Below are 16,142 nucleotides of genomic sequence, written 5' to 3'. Positions count from 1 at the left end.
TGGGAGCAAATGCTATATTAAGAATACTGATGAGCAACTTGGCAAACTTGAACCTAGAGCAGATGAAGGCATTCTTCTTGGTTATTCTCCACACAGCAAAGCATACAAGTGCTACAATAAAAGACTTGGAAGAATTTTTGACAGAATTGATGTAGTGGTTGATGAGAAGGGATACATTCCTAGGCAAGTAAATCATGAAGATATCGAAGAAGATGAAGACTACCCTCAAAGACAGAATGATGAAGAAGAAGAACCTCAAGAAGAACCAGAGGAGCAGATAAGGATAGAAGAGAAGACTCCATCCAGATATGTTCAGAAGAAACATCCAGAATCTCAAATTTTGGGGCAAAAAGAAGCAGGTGTACAAACAAGAAGAACAATTGCAGAAGCTTCAAGCTATTTGGCATTACTCTCTTCCACTGAACCACAAAATGTGAAAGAGGCATGCAAAGATGAATGTTGGGTCAAAGCAATGGATGAAGAACTTGAGCAGATCGAAAAGAACAACACTTGGGAGTTAGTTCCTAGACCAAAGGATAAGAATGTTATAGGGACAAAATGGGTCTTCAAATATAAATTGAATGAAAATGGAGAAGTAATTAGAAACAAGGCCAGACTTGTTTGTAAAGGGTATGCGCAGCAAGAAGGAATAGATTTTGAAGAAACTTTTGCTCCTGTTGCAAGACTTGAGGCCATCCGAATGTTCCTTTCTCTCTCAAGCTTTCAAAACTTCAAAGTATTTCAAATGGACGTGAAATCAGCCTTTCTGAATGGAGACTTGGAAGAAGAAGTATACATTGAGCAGCCAGATGGTTTCATTCTTGGAAATGATCCAAATCTTGTATGCAGATTGAAAAAGGCTCTCTATGGTCTCAAACAAGCTCCAAGGGCTTGGTACTATCGTTTGGACAAATATCTTCATCAACAAGGTTTTTCAAAAGGATCAGCAGATAGAAATCTTTATATAAAAGTTGAAAACGACAAATTGCTAATACTTGTTGTGTATGTAGATGTCATTATTTTTTGCAGCAATGAAGAAGCTATGAGTCAAAGCTTTGCCTTGGTAATGCAGAAAGAATTCGAAATGTCCTTGCTGGGAGAGCTGACATATTTTCTTGGTTTGCAAATCCAACAAAAAGAAGGAGGGATCTTTTTGTCTCAAACCAAATATCTCAAGCAGATTTTGAAGAAATATGGCATGGAAGATGCAAAACCAGTATGTACACCCATGGTCACAGGATGTAGCCTTAGTGCAAATGATGAATCAGCAGCAGTGCATCAACCAACCTACAGATCTATGATTGGAAGTCTACTTTATTTGACAGGTACCCCACCAGACATAATGCATGCAGTAGGAATAGTTGGAAGATTTCAGGCAAATCCAAAGGAAACTCATCTTCAGGCAGTAAAGAGAATCTTCAAATATCTTCAAGGAACTCAAAACTATGGCGTATGGTATCCTAGAGATACAGATCTCACACTTCATGCTTATACAGATGCAGATTGGGCCAGAAGCGTGGATGACAGGAAGAGCACAAGTGGTGGTGCATTCTTTATGGGTTCCAAATTAGTATCTTGGTTCAGCAAGAAACAGAGTTCGATTGCCTTGTCTACAGCTGAAGCGGAATATGTTGCTGCTGCATCTTGCTGCACTCAACTCCTTTGGATGATGCAGACCTTGCAGGATTTTCAAATCACTTGTATACCACCCATCTCCATCTTATGTGATAATACAAGTGCAATCAGCATTTCAAAGAACCCAGTCATGCATTCAAAGACCAAGCACATACCGATCAAGTATCATTTTCTCTGGGAACAAGTACTTGAACAAAAGGACAAGTTGGAGTATGTTCCTTCTAAGGAACAAGTTGCTGATATACTCACCAAACCATTGCCTAGGGAGACCTTTGAATACCTCAAGCAAAAGCTGGGGGTTGTTGATGCATCATCTTGTTGTTGAATCTCTTCTGATGGTTGGTTGTATGCAAGGCTCATATGCGTACATGTGCTAGGTTGCAGATTGATTGAAGATCGAATGGCAGAGGTTCAGGGGGAGCATATAATGCATTGTTGGCATTATGGAGGAAGTACAGAAGAAGATCATGGATGCTGGTCTGAATATTGCTGCAATATGTCTCTATCTCTTTCATGGTCATTTATGGTGTTTGGTGGATTATGGTTCTTCTTTGCAGATCTGGTTTATAGTCAGGGGGAGCATAACCCTTTGCCCTTGATGTCAAAGGGGGAGAATGACATTGAAGATATTGAGGTTGCCATCAAGTCCAAAGGGGGAGATTGTTGGCATTATGATTCTGGTATGGTTCTATGTTACAGGTGTTGTACTTGATGGCAACTCCCTTAAGTGGCAATGCTCTGTTCAGGCTCTCAAAATGTTGGAAAATAAGAGGTACGCAGGTACACTGTACAAAAGCTGCGGACCCGCATGAATATCATAGATAAAGTTTGTACATACCCGCAGGTTACCCGTTCATGAGGTGCGGACCCCAGTTCACTCACTTCAAGGCAGAGAAGCGCGCTCACGTGGGGTTTCTTATGTTTGTCCCGTGGTATTTAGCCCGTCGTTCTTGATTCTATGGTTTTGGCCCGTGGTATAGGATCTAATTTTGCCCCGGTTTGAATCCCTTGTATTGGTTATTGACGGTTTTGTCCCATGGTGTGAATAAGGGCTTGACTATAAATAGGGAAGGAGATCACTTGACTAAGGCATCTTTTGCAAATTGAATATCTTAAGATCTGGAATATTGGGTTATCGGTTTAAAAGCTTGATCTATATAAAAGTGAAGTTGAAAGTGAATCTATGAAGCATGATCTCTCGGGCGCATGATCAGATCTGGGCATCTGACTATCTGTGGCACACTGGTGGACCGCCAATTTGGCCCTAATCAGAGGTACGCAGGTAATTAACTGTGCAAGTGCGGGGGTACGCACAGTAGAAGAAGGCGCAGTGCGTGGGTACGCAGCGCGATAGAGGTTCAGGTGCGGAGGCACAGTGAAAGTACGCGGCGCTACAGAAGCCGCAGGTGCGTAGATACGCGGCGCGACAGAAGCCGCAGGTGCGGAGCTACAGTAGAGGTACGCGGCGCGATAGAAGCCGCAGGTGCGGAGCTACAGTATATGTACGCGACGCGACAGAAGGTGCAGGTGCGTAGATATGCAGTGCAGCAGAAGGCTCTCTGCGGGTATACGCAGGGGAGCAGAAGGTGAAGTGCGGAGCCACGCAGGCCAGATAAAGAAAAACTGTGGATCTGTCTTAAGACTTTTGTTGGCTAAATTTTTCTGTTGATAAGGTGTTCTGGGTTTAGTTTACTGTTATTGTTGATCTGGTTACTACAGTTGACTGTGTGATTTACATGTAATTGATGATCATTTGATGTTCATGGATCTAGTTTGAAAATTTATGAAAAGTGGTCCTTGAAAGAAAAGAAGTAGGGGGTTGTAGCTCCCTTCCAGGAGAGACTGTAAAACGAGAGAGAGTTGTAGCTCTCTGCAGGTTGCAACCTGCGTACTGGTAAAGGACTGCACCAGTACAAAACCATTGTAAAACGAGTTTCTAATTTGAAAGAAGATAGAGACATATTGCAGCAGGTGGTTTTCACCCACATTGGGTTTCCACCTTATATCCGGTGTTCTTTGGTGTGACTATCTGTTTTTCTTGTTCATGCTCATTATTTTATGGTACTAACATGCAAAAATAATTCAAAGTATAAATAAGGAAGATTTATTAAAAGAACTTGATAATACTGATTCACCCCCCCGCCTCTCAGTATTATTTCCAACAGTGTGGTCATGCTGCGAATATATTTTCCCCCCATACTTGTTGTTCTCATGTAAACAAATCACTATTTTGCATACAATGTTCTTGAATCCATAGTGTAAGCAATAGATAAGATGCATGCAAAAATTTCAATCAGAAAAACTTATGTATACATGCAGTACTAATATTTTGGAAAATCAACAAGTGATGGCAGAGTGTAGTAATCATAGCGCATGCAATCCCATAATGCATACATTCCCCTCTCCAATTGAAAAAGGGATTTCATGACCATAAAGCCTATGAAAGGTGTTATGCTGATGGCAAGGCAAGGGAATGAACAATACAGCAGTAGAGTACACATATCAATGATAGGACGGCGAGAGTTATGGTTATAATGAGAGCAGAGTGTGTAAAGATAGTTATGAATAAGATATAGGACGCTTTGGATTGATGATAAGTTATGAAAAAGATAAAAAGAACAACAATATGCCAAAAAGATGCTTTACTGATAGGATGCTAGCTGAAAATGATGCGATTGATCATAAAACAATTTCTCATGCATAAAGGTTCAAAACAGGGAAAAGGTTAAGGAAATAACTTCTCTGATAAAAAGAAAAAATAAAAAAAGGGTATTATAATAATAATTGACGATAAGATATAACTTCAATACCATAAGCAGAGTCGCTGCTGCCAGCAGGCGTCCATAGCCTCGGCAAGGTTGCTTTTTAACCCATATGAGCCAGGATCCTCAATTTATAAATGGAGAGTTACAGTGCTGTTCTACAGAAGAGATCAGTGTGCTCGCGTGGTAACTAGATAATCACACTGCCATTCACTGGGATGTAGCAAAAGTGATCAGGCCGGCTCGTGATGAGACCTCCTGTTCCAAGGATAATTTGGCTATCCAATGGATCATAACCCAGGTGTGGTGGCCATAATGGGAATGTCACTTTCTTACAACCTTATGAACATGGTAGGCTGGCTCGTAATCAGACCCCCTATCCTCCGTCTGCGAACAAAATTTTGTTGTTATTACACATTTTTATGATAAAAAGAGGGAGGCTCAGTACTCCTTAAGAGCAGGGATGGTGGAAGAAGTTGAACATGCCAATAGAATATATATATATATATATATATATATATATATATATATATATATATATAACCATAATCTCATTTATTATAGACAGAGAAGATTATAACTAGGGAGGATGGAACCAGCATGGTACTAAGATGATCAATCAGTATCATGTACAGCAAAAAACAATGCAGTAAAGTAATATATAAATAATTGTGTCCCTTTTGAAAAGAATCTATCATCAAGGAGCTGTCGTGTTAAAGATCATAATGTGAATGATATTAACTCGCTTTAAAAGAATCCATAATTCTTGTCCTCATAAAAGTAGTGTACTTCATGCCATAAAATGGAATCAGTAAAATGTGGTTGAGATGAATTAAGAATAATCCCACAAGAGGAAGGAATGGTTGCTCTCGAAAATAATCCCAAAGTGTTGCTCTTTTGAATGAACAGCAAAAACACTCAAAAAGTGGTGTTCCTTGTAGGGAACAACAAAGGAAATGCACAAAAAAAAAGCAAAAATACACACAAAAAAAGTGTGAAAATGCAAATGTCGTTCCTTTGGAAAAATGAACAGCAAAAACTAAAAGTGTCGTTCCTTTGGAAAAGGAAGAGCAAAAACGCAAGTGTCGTTCCTTTGGAAAAGGAACAGCAAAAATGAAAAGTGTCGTTCCTTTGGAAAAGGAACAGCAAAAACGCAAGTGTCGTTCCTTTGGAAAAGGAACAGCAAAAACACACGTGTCGTTCCTTTGGAAAAGGAACAGCAAAAATGAAAAGTGCAGAAGTGTTGTTCCATTCGGAAAGGAACAATAAATCGTGAAAGTGCAAAAGTGTTGTTCCATTTGGAAAGGAACAGCAAAAAGTAAAAGTGCAAAAATGGTGTTCCATTCGAAAAGGAACAGCAAAAAGTGAAAGTGCAAAAGTGTTTTTCCATTTGGAAAGGAACAGCAAAACATGAAAAAGGAACAACAAAATGAATCGTTGAAAAGGAACGGCAAAATGAACCGTGAAAAAGGAACAGCAAAATGAATTACTGACCAAAAAGGTGTTGTTCCTTTGGAAAAGGAACAGTAAAACGAAATTGTTGTCCCTTTGAAAAAGGAACAGCAGAAACGACAAAAGTGCACACAAACGTTGTCCCTTCAGAAAAGGAACGGCAAAATGCACAAGCATGAAATGCAAGCATGCAAAGAATGAATTAGCTGTTCACTATATTGATGCTGAGGATGAGTTACACTTTGAATGAAGCAACACCTGAAACACAAAATAGAAGAGAAATAAAAAAAGAAACAACGTTTATTTAAAAACAATATGTAAATAGATTAAGTTACAACAACTATGATATTATGTAAAAAAAAAAATGATCTTTTTGAAAAATGTTTTGGCAGCAAAGACATGACATGAATCTTCAAATGGAAATCAATTCTTCATTTCTTCTATTATGAATCCGTTGGGTAATGAGTTGGATGAAATTCCTTTGTTTCATAAAATTTCTTTCAAAAATCACTCGTCCATAAATTGACCTTCTTTATTTTCCGAGGACCTGCAAAAAAACGAGTGTCTACCTGCAATAAAACATTAAATCATGGAGAAAGAGAGGTGATGGGGCTCCCCTAATCCAAGAATTATGCAAAAAACAACAAGTAGTTATCCTGTATAACAAATCCATTGAGAAAATAACAAAGTAAAGTTTATCTGTCGCTTGCGGGAGAGCAGTGGCCAATCATGCTAACCTGCAGTGTTTTAATCACAACTTCTTTGTTTTTCATTGAAATTGAGTGATTCCAAAGCAAAATGAGAGCTAATTCAAAGGGTTATCTCCAGTAGCAACAGGTTTTAAAAATTCAATGCTATGATATGTCAAATTTGTTTAGAACAATGTTATGAAACCAGCTCACAAAAAGATAGAAAAGAGAGATCCACGCCTTAGAATTCGGCCTCTTCGAGGGGGCAACCTCCTTTACATTACATAAATGAACAATTCTTGGATGATACAAATGACAAAACCTCCTTTCTATATATAGGAGTCTAAGGAGTCACAATATAATCCAGCCGACCTAACAATAATAATATAAAGCCACAAAAATAACAATAGAGGGATTCTATGGGGCACAGAAATAACAATATGGGGGTAATAGGGGCACAACAATATAAATAAGGGGTATAACTACAATAGTAATGGGGTAATCACTAGTATTATAGGGACCCAACATGCCCCTCTCCTTCAAAAAAGTGTTGTCCTCAACGCTTGAGTAGTTCTGGATACTTCTGCATAAAATTCTCATCCTCCCATGTGGAATCTTCAGCGGATAAGTTCTTCCACTTGATAAGATACTCTGAAATTGATCGATTTCGTAGCTGTCGAGTTCTTGTTTCTGTGACTGCTTCCGGTTCCAATATAATTTTTCCTTCCTCGTCAAGTTCTGGCAATATTGTTTGAACTGGGAGCTTGTCGCCTATAACCTTCTTTAAACATGAAACATGGAAAACTGGGTGCAATCGAGAAGCTGCAGGAAGCTCCAATTTGTATGCCATAGTACCAATCTTTTGCAACACCTTGTACGGACCATAATACTTTGGTGATAATTTATTATCCTTCTTAGCTTGCTTTAGGGACATTTGCTTATATGGTTGTAGCCGTAGGAATACCCAATCACCTACATCAAAACTTCTTTCACTGCGATGTTGATCTGCCTGTTGTTTCATTCTATTTTGTGCCAACACGAGGTTATCCTTTAAGAGTTGGAGGACTTGTTGTTGATGTTCGATGTGATGTTCCACTGCCTGAACCTTAGAATTTTCTCTTAAATATGATGTGATGGATGGTGGTTGATACCCATAAAGTGCCATAAATGGGGTCATTTTTGTTGCTGTATGGAAGGAAGTGTTATACCACCATTCAGCCAGAGGCAACCATTTGACCCATTGTGTCTGTTTATCAGATACAAAGCAACGAAGATATCCTTCCAAACATTTGTTTACTATCTCAGTTTGCCCATCAGATTGAGGATGATAAGATGAGCTATGAGCTAACTGAGTACCAAGACAAGAAAATAATTCTGTCCAAAAATTTCCAGTGAAAATGGGATCTCTGTCACTTACAATAATCTTTGGGTTTCCATGTAGCTTTTGAACTGTTTCCATAAATGCAGTAGAAACTGTACTGGCTTTAAATGGATGTGATAATGCACAAAAGTGTGCATACTTGGTAAGTCTGTCAACTACCACCATGATGACACTCTTTCCCTCAGACTTGGGTAAACCTGTGATAAAATCCATTGAAACCTCCTCCCAACGTTGGCTTGGAATGGATAAAGGTTGTAATAGACCTGGTGTCTTAATTGTTTCAACTTTATTTTGTTGGCAAACCAAACATTCCGCCACAAACTTTTGAATATCTGATTTAAGGCCATCCCAAAAAAATTCCTTCTTAACCCTGTGGTAAGTTTTTAAAAATCCTGAGTGCCCTCCTAAGGGAGAAGTGTGCAATTCCATAAGAATCTTTTGTTTTAGCTGGGAATTCTTACAGAGGTATAAGCGATCTTTGTACCATAACGAATCATTTTGCCAGCTAAATGTATCAGAAGTACTGGAATCTTGTTGTAGCTTTCGAATAAGTGCCCACACTTCTTCGTCATTCTTCCATTCCTCCCTTGCTTCGTTTATCCAATCTGGTTGGATAATAGAAATGGCACACAACAATGCTTCCACATCCTCATCCTTTCTTGAGAGTGCATCTGCCACCACATTTTGCTTCCCTTTTTTGTAGATGATTTCAAAGTCATAACCCAACATCTTTGTGACCCACTTTTGTTGCTCTTCAGAGGATAATCTTTGTTCTAAAAAGTATTTAAGGCTATCATGATCCGTTTTTACCTTGAAGTGTCTTCCCATTAGGTAGGGTCGCCATTTCTTAAGTGCATGGAGTATTGCCAACATTTCCTTCTCATAAATAGCTTTGCTTAAAAACTTTCCCTTGATTGGACGACTTTCAAAAGCAATGGGTCTTTCATCTTGCATTAGAACAGCACCAATTCCATTTCCTGAAGCATCACATTCCACAATAAAGGTTTTTGTGAAGTCCGGTGTAGCTAAGACCGGTGCTTGGCACATTGCCTCTTTAAGATGTTCAAAGGCCTTTGTTGCTTCCGGAGTCCATGAAAATGAATCTTTCTTCAATAATGTTGTTAGAGGTGCTGCTATTCTCCCATAATTCTTAACAAACTTGCGATAATACCCTGTCAACCCAAGAAATCCTCGCAGATGCTTTATGGATGTGGGGATTTTCCATTCCTTAATGGCTTTAATTTTGCTAGGGTCTACCTTAACTCCTTCATGAGATACAATATGACCCAAATATTCCACCTCCTGGACTCCAAAGAAACATTTGGATCTTTTTGCATATAATTGTTTCTCCTCCAATAGTTGTAGCACCCTGTCAACATGTTCAACATGATCCTTCCAAGACTTGCTGTAGATTAGTATATCATCAAAAAATACTAACACAAATTTTCTAAGGAATGGTTTGAAAATTGAATTCATCAAACCTTGAAATGTTGAAGGTGCATTGGTAAGGCCAAAAGGCATGACCAAAAATTCATAATGACCCTCATGAGTTCTAAATGCCGTTTTCGGAATGTCTTCAATCTTCATTCTGATTTGATGATATCCCGAACGAAGATCCAACTTGGTGAAGTAAATTGATCCATGCAATTCATCCAGTAATTCATCAATGACAGGAATGGGGAACTTATCTTTAATAGTGAGCTTGTTGAGCTCCCTATAATCTGGACACATGCGCCATGATCCATCCTTCTTGTGCACCAATACTACTGGAGCTGAGAAAGAACTTTGACTCGGTTGAATTATACCAGCCTCTAGCATTTCTGCAACCATACGTTCAATTTCACTTTTTTGGACATAGGGATATCTGTACGGCCTGATGTTTGGAGGAACACTTCCTGGAATCAGATGAATAGCATGATCATGATCACGCATAGGTGGGAGACCTTTGGGAGTCTCAAATACCTTGGAATGATTGTCCAGGACTTTTTGGAGATCTGGAGAAATAGATGATTCCAATGTGGAAACATCTAGCGAACATAATTGTGCAATTACACCTCTTTGCTCCTTTTTTAGAAGCTTTGTCATGCCATTAGAGCTGATTATCTTTCCTGGTTTCCCTGCAATACCCCTTAATTCAACTTCCTTTCCTTCCACAGAAAATTTGATGAAAAGTTCTTGAAAATTAAAAGCTATTGTACCCAAGGATTGTAGCCATTGGACTCCTAGTACAACATCAGCACCTCCCATTGGAATGGAAAGCATTGGGCTAGTCAATACATATTCTCCCATGGATAGCTTGATATTATGGCACTTTCCAGAGCAATTTATTGTTCCTCCATTTGCAATCATCACTTGACACTCTGGTGCTGGATATAGGAAGCAATTCAATTCTTTTGCTACCCTACAATGAATAAAATTGTGGGTGCTTCCTGAATCAATCAACACTATTACCTTTTTCTTCTTGATTTGTCCTTCTATCTTGATGGTTTGAGGAGTGGTAATTCCCGCCAATGCATTACAAGATATGGTCGGATTTATTTGTTCTTCATCTAGGCTTTGTTCCTGGAGTATATCCTCTTCTTTTGACCTTTCTTGCTCCTTTTCTTCTTCCTCTTCACAATCTATGTAGAATAATTTCTTCTCAGCACACTTATGACCTTTTGTGTATTTGCTATCACAATTGTAACAAAGCCCTTTTGCTCTTTTTTCTTCCAATTGTTGTGGTGTCAACCTTGTAGGTTGTGGAAGACTATGGAAAACAACACTTCCGTCTTTATAGTTGTGAATGGTATGCTTCCTAGTTGCCATAATTTTGCTTTCCATTTTTCTTGCTAACCTGAATGCCTTCTCTAATGAATCAGGTTCCCAAAGGCGAACATCATGTTGGATATTATCCTTTAAAGACCCTATGAACACATCAATCCTATGCTCCTCTGGAATATCTTTTACCCTTATGTTCAATTTTTGGAACTCCTCAATGTGCTCCATTATTGAACCCTTTTGTTTGAGACTTATCAATTGGCTAAAAAAAGTGTTGCTTTTTGTATCCTCATAATGTGCTATCAATTCTTCCGTAAAAATTGCCCAAGTGATAAATTGTTTACGAGAGCAAAGCCATTGATACCATACAAACTGATTTGGTTCCAAATATACAGTTGCCATACGTACCTTTTGTGTGTTTTGCACATTATTGAGATCGAAGAATTGCTCCATCTGTAATATCCATGTGGCGGGATCCTTGCCATCAAACTTCCTCATATCGATTTTTGGAATATGGTGGGTCTTCGATCCAACATTAGAGTCTATGGAATCATGATTAACATTTCTTTTGTTCACATCATGAGTTTCCTTTACTACCTTTTCACCATTAGTAAGTATTTCTTGTAGAAAATTTGTCAAATCTGTCTTCAAATCTGCCATGTCTGTCTTCAAATCTGTCTTCAAATCTACCATGTCTCTCTTCAAATCTATCTTCGAATCATCCATCTTAGATTCCATGCCCTTTATCTTAGATTCCACGCCACTTATCTTAGCTTCTGTTAGCTTTTGTGAGCGTGACATTTGTTGCACTTGTTCTTGTAATTTTGATATATCATGTAGCATTTCTTCCTCTTCTTCATGAGTCATGCTAGAGCTTTCAGGTTCCTTACTAGGTGTTTGCATTTTCTTTCCTCGGGGCATCAGTTACCGATAATAATGCTTTACTATGCCCTTTGAATTCCGTTAAACCAAGCTTACACAAAAATTTAAAAAAAAACTACACACCTTTTTTCACTTTATAGAAGCCTGATATTGAATCTGATGTATCTCTGTAATTTCAGATCATCCAGTTCTGAAATTTCTACCTGTAGTAGCCTTCTGTGTCCTCTTTCCAATGCCACAAGTCTGAGCCAAATTGGATTCTCCAAGGAAGAGTTATGTGAAATCTCCCACAGTGACTTGCTTTTAGACTGGTTCAGTAGAGCGAACTTGTACGACGTGCCACGAGTCACTGTTTCAACCTTTGAATCTGAAACACACACACACAAGAAACTACAGTCTGTCCTCTTTCTGTAACGTTTTACGAAATTTCAATCCTCAGAGAGAGAGTTATGACGATTTTCCCCAGGTCACCTGTTTTGAATGTAATTCAGGAGTCTGCAAAAAGGCCAACTTCCTCAGATCATATCTCCGAAAATATTGCATGAAAAGCTCTGAAATTCGGACCCAAGGTTCAGCGCCAATTTTTCTCAAATGGGTGTTTTTTGAGACTTCTGAAACGTCACAGAAAAAAAGTTATAGCGAAAATGCCACGATGACCTGTTTGGAGCAGCGAAACCCTAGAATCCAAAGCTCTGATACCAAATGTTATGAAACCAGCTCACAAAAAGATAGAAAAGAGAGATCCACGCCTTAGAATTCAGCCTCTTCGAGGGGGAAACCTCCTTTACATTACATAAATGAACAATTCTTGGATGATACAAATGACAAAACCTCCTTTCTATATATAGGAGTCTAAGGAGTCACAATATAATCCAGCCGACCTAACAATAATAATATAAAGCCACAAAAATAACAATAGAGGGATTCTATGGGGCACAGAAATAACAATATGGGGGTAATAGGGGCACAAAAATATAAATAAGGGGTATAACTACAATAGTAATGGGGTAATCACTAGTATTATAGGGACCCAACAAACAACCTGCATAATAGAGTCATTTTCGATTACCCAATCTAGACCAACGATTGATATTTCAAGCATAGATTCTTCGTTTGTTGTCGAATTCAAATGATTCAAATTGGAAATGAAATTAGATTCATTTATTTATCTCCAATAGAAACAGGTTTTGAAGAAAAGAAGAATTGATAGGTCAAATACTGTAAGGAACAACCAGAAAGACATAGTTCTAAGGGTTCTTATTTACGATAGACAGTCAGTATTTTGATCATAACTTCCCCATACGATATCAAAAATGAGTGATTCCAATTGAATTGTAAACTAGATTCATAGGGGAATCTACCATAGTAACAGGTTTTAAAAATTCAAACATTTATGCCTCCAAAAACTGACTGTCCCAACTTTGTTCCTGAGCTGCCCACTAGACACCCTGTCAATGTTTTGTTTCTAACTTTTTCGTTTCAAATCCAAATTGAGTAGTTAAAATTGGGTTAGAAAGTGGACATCAAGGGCCACCTAGGGTAGAAACAGATTTTTAAAATATTCACTTTTATTCCCTCAAAACATGACTGTCCCGACTGTTTTTCCAGAAATCTCATCAAGCCCGAAAGCCAAAAAAATGATATTCAACCATTTTTTCATATTGATGATAAAAATGAATATAAGTGTTTGTAGAACTATTATTTCCATTATAAGTCATCTACATACACAAATGAATTAAAAAAATTATCACCGATGTTGATTTCCATAGCATGTTGCAACAAAAACAACTAGCTTTACAAAAATAAAAATAAAAAAGATGTGTTTGTTTTATTTGTTTATTTATTTTATTTTCTCCACTATCCTACTCTTCTTTGAGAATCGAATATGTTTATGTATAAGAGTATTTCCAGTGGAACCATTTTAGAATTAAGGCTTTACGTATGCACATACCCAAATTTGAAAAATGCATGTTGATAAAAATTAGGGTATGAGAAGCCAACTTCCCTTGAAAAGATGGTATCAAAAATTGTTGAAGTATGGAGTGATGATGCAAACACGTGATGGAGTGAAACCAATCTTCAATATATCCGTTACTTTCTTGATTTCCCATCATATCATGAAGTTCTTGAGCTTTTAAAATGGTTTGTTGGTGCAACCTACAAGAAACCTCATTTTCTTCCATAGCTTCTACAATTTTTGAATTCGAAACATTCTGAATCTCATTGTAAGTTTTCTCTAATGGCACAAGTGAGATAGAATGGGTGGGAAGGTTGGGTAAATTTGGCAGTCCAACACTGTAAGCATGTTGTACTGGCTTATTGTGGTGAGGGTGTGGAATTAGTTGAGCAGGAAATTCAAAAGTAGATATGTTGGGCAGTTTCTTACCATAACAGAAGATGTTCTTCATGTGTTCCTTCGAAGCTCCTTCTTCCGATGTTCCTGTCAATTAGTTAGTGAAATGGGTGGTGCTTACATCACCACTTGAGTGAAATCGTGTGATTTATTTTTCAAAATTACTATTTTTTCCCTAGTCATTCACACAAAAATTCAAACATCTATTTCTACCCAACAAAGCAACAACAAATCTGTTAGGAAAGCGGACAGTGGAGCAGGGCTTTTACATGCTCCGCACGCAGGTTCTTACCTTCCGTTTTTAAGATCCAACTCTTCCCTAGCAGGCACTCATCAGATTCACACTACTCTTTAGAAATGGCTACACTCTCCCCGGCAACGGCGCCAAAATGTGGAGCGATAAAAAGGTGTCTTTTTAACTCCTAATTACCTTCACATTAATTATCAACCCAGGGACGACTTTTTATTTCAAGAGTGTACTCAGTATGAGGCGGCTATTTACTCAAGAGTAATGTTTTGCAGTATAGTGCTTAAAATGCAAAAGTAAATGAAAGCTGGAAACAAAAACTAATTGGAATAGCAAGAAACTGAAATGTTCTAAACTAAATCATTCACTCAAACAACCATCAATCGAGGATACAGTAGCAATAACTCATTCCTCTGGATATTGATGCAATTGAAATCAAACTGGAACAAGATCTGGGAACGAGGAAGCAATAACCAATGTTCTCTACAGTCGACAGTCCTTCTTTAAAGCAATTAAAAGGAAATCGAAATTGAACTAAAGCTGCCTTTGAAAATAAACTAGGAAAACTCTTTAAAAGCAAACTATTGCAATTAATCAACAGAAATGAACAACAAAGTAAATGGGTAGCAAACTATAATTAAAGGAATCTGAACAACAAACTCTAATTAATGTAAATCAACAACAAAATACCTTGAAGCCTAAATCATTCATTCGGAAAAATAAGCTATGTATCAGTCAAGGGTCCAGTAACAATAACTCATCCCTTTGGAAACTGATGTAACCAAAAGTAATCAAGGAACAGATCATCAGCCTGGGGACTAGACAACAAATGCCAATGCCCACTACAGTTTTGGACCATTCTTCAAACCAAAGCAAAGATAATGCGAATAACAGGAAATGGAACAGCAGATTAAATATGAATGTACAACAATCCAAATCAAGCACGCAACACGCTTATCATTAAAAGGGATAGTAATCCGAGCTTCGATACAATATGCATGAATCACAGCTATAAAGTAACAGCAAGTGTAACGGAACAGCAATCCCGAATAAACAACAGTCAAAATTTAAGAATACATTATACATTTGTACCGATTTAGGAACATACAGCGCGGTTAATCTGTAATCGAATGACAATCTGTAAGGAACAACAATGTTATATCAATTATCAACAGGAACAACAATGCGATACAAAGTTAAAATGATAACATAGCATTCCTGTTCCAGATACGATAGTATCCAATCAAGTATATCTAATAGCGTTGATATGTAAAACAATAAAGTGCGTCAGATTACTGAACAGAGTAAAGGGAAGAGATCAAACCACACATGAAGCATAAAGATATAATACAGCAGTAGCGTACTCCACCAGAGGCTGGGCCCTTAGCAGCCAGCGGATGCTGCTAGGTTACTTCATGATCAAAGATGGAATGGCAACAAGATTTATATTAAAATATCAAAGCAAAGTTACAGTGGATTACAACAAGAAATCTCTCAATCTCTCAGCCATTATCCATTCTCTCTGCCATCCTCAATTTTGAATCTCTAATTCATCCTCAATTCCATCATTCGAATCCCTCCTATCTCTGATCTCCGTTTTCATTTAAATAGAGAGAGATCAAAGAGCAGTTACAATAGAGATAACTACAACATGATTTCTATTACAAAATTGGATTGTTTCCAACCAATTGATAAACAAGAAGATATATTTCCATCCAGCTTTCAACAAGAGCAAGACGAATTTGGCTTTGTAGCTGAGATTTGGAGGACGGCCGCAGCAACAAATCTGAGAAAATAGTGCTCAAAGAACCCTGCATTTCTCTCAGTACAAGCTGCATTTGGGCGAACCGTTCTATGCTAAAGTTAATTGGGTCCGTTCTGGACAAAACCCATGTTCTGGATTTTCCAGATTCTGCTTCATTTGCTCAGAATCTCAACTGCAAAACCGTCATTTCTTATTCCAGCGAATTTCTGAGTTGGC

Source organism: Pinus tabuliformis, chromosome 1_2, assembly GCF_031772625.1.
Source record: "Pinus tabuliformis cultivar Carrire ecotype Pingquan chromosome 1_2, CPIR1, whole genome shotgun sequence".
NCBI classification, from domain to species: domain Eukaryota; kingdom Viridiplantae; phylum Streptophyta; class Pinopsida; order Pinales; family Pinaceae; genus Pinus; species Pinus tabuliformis.
This window is presented reverse-complemented; position numbering follows the sequence as displayed.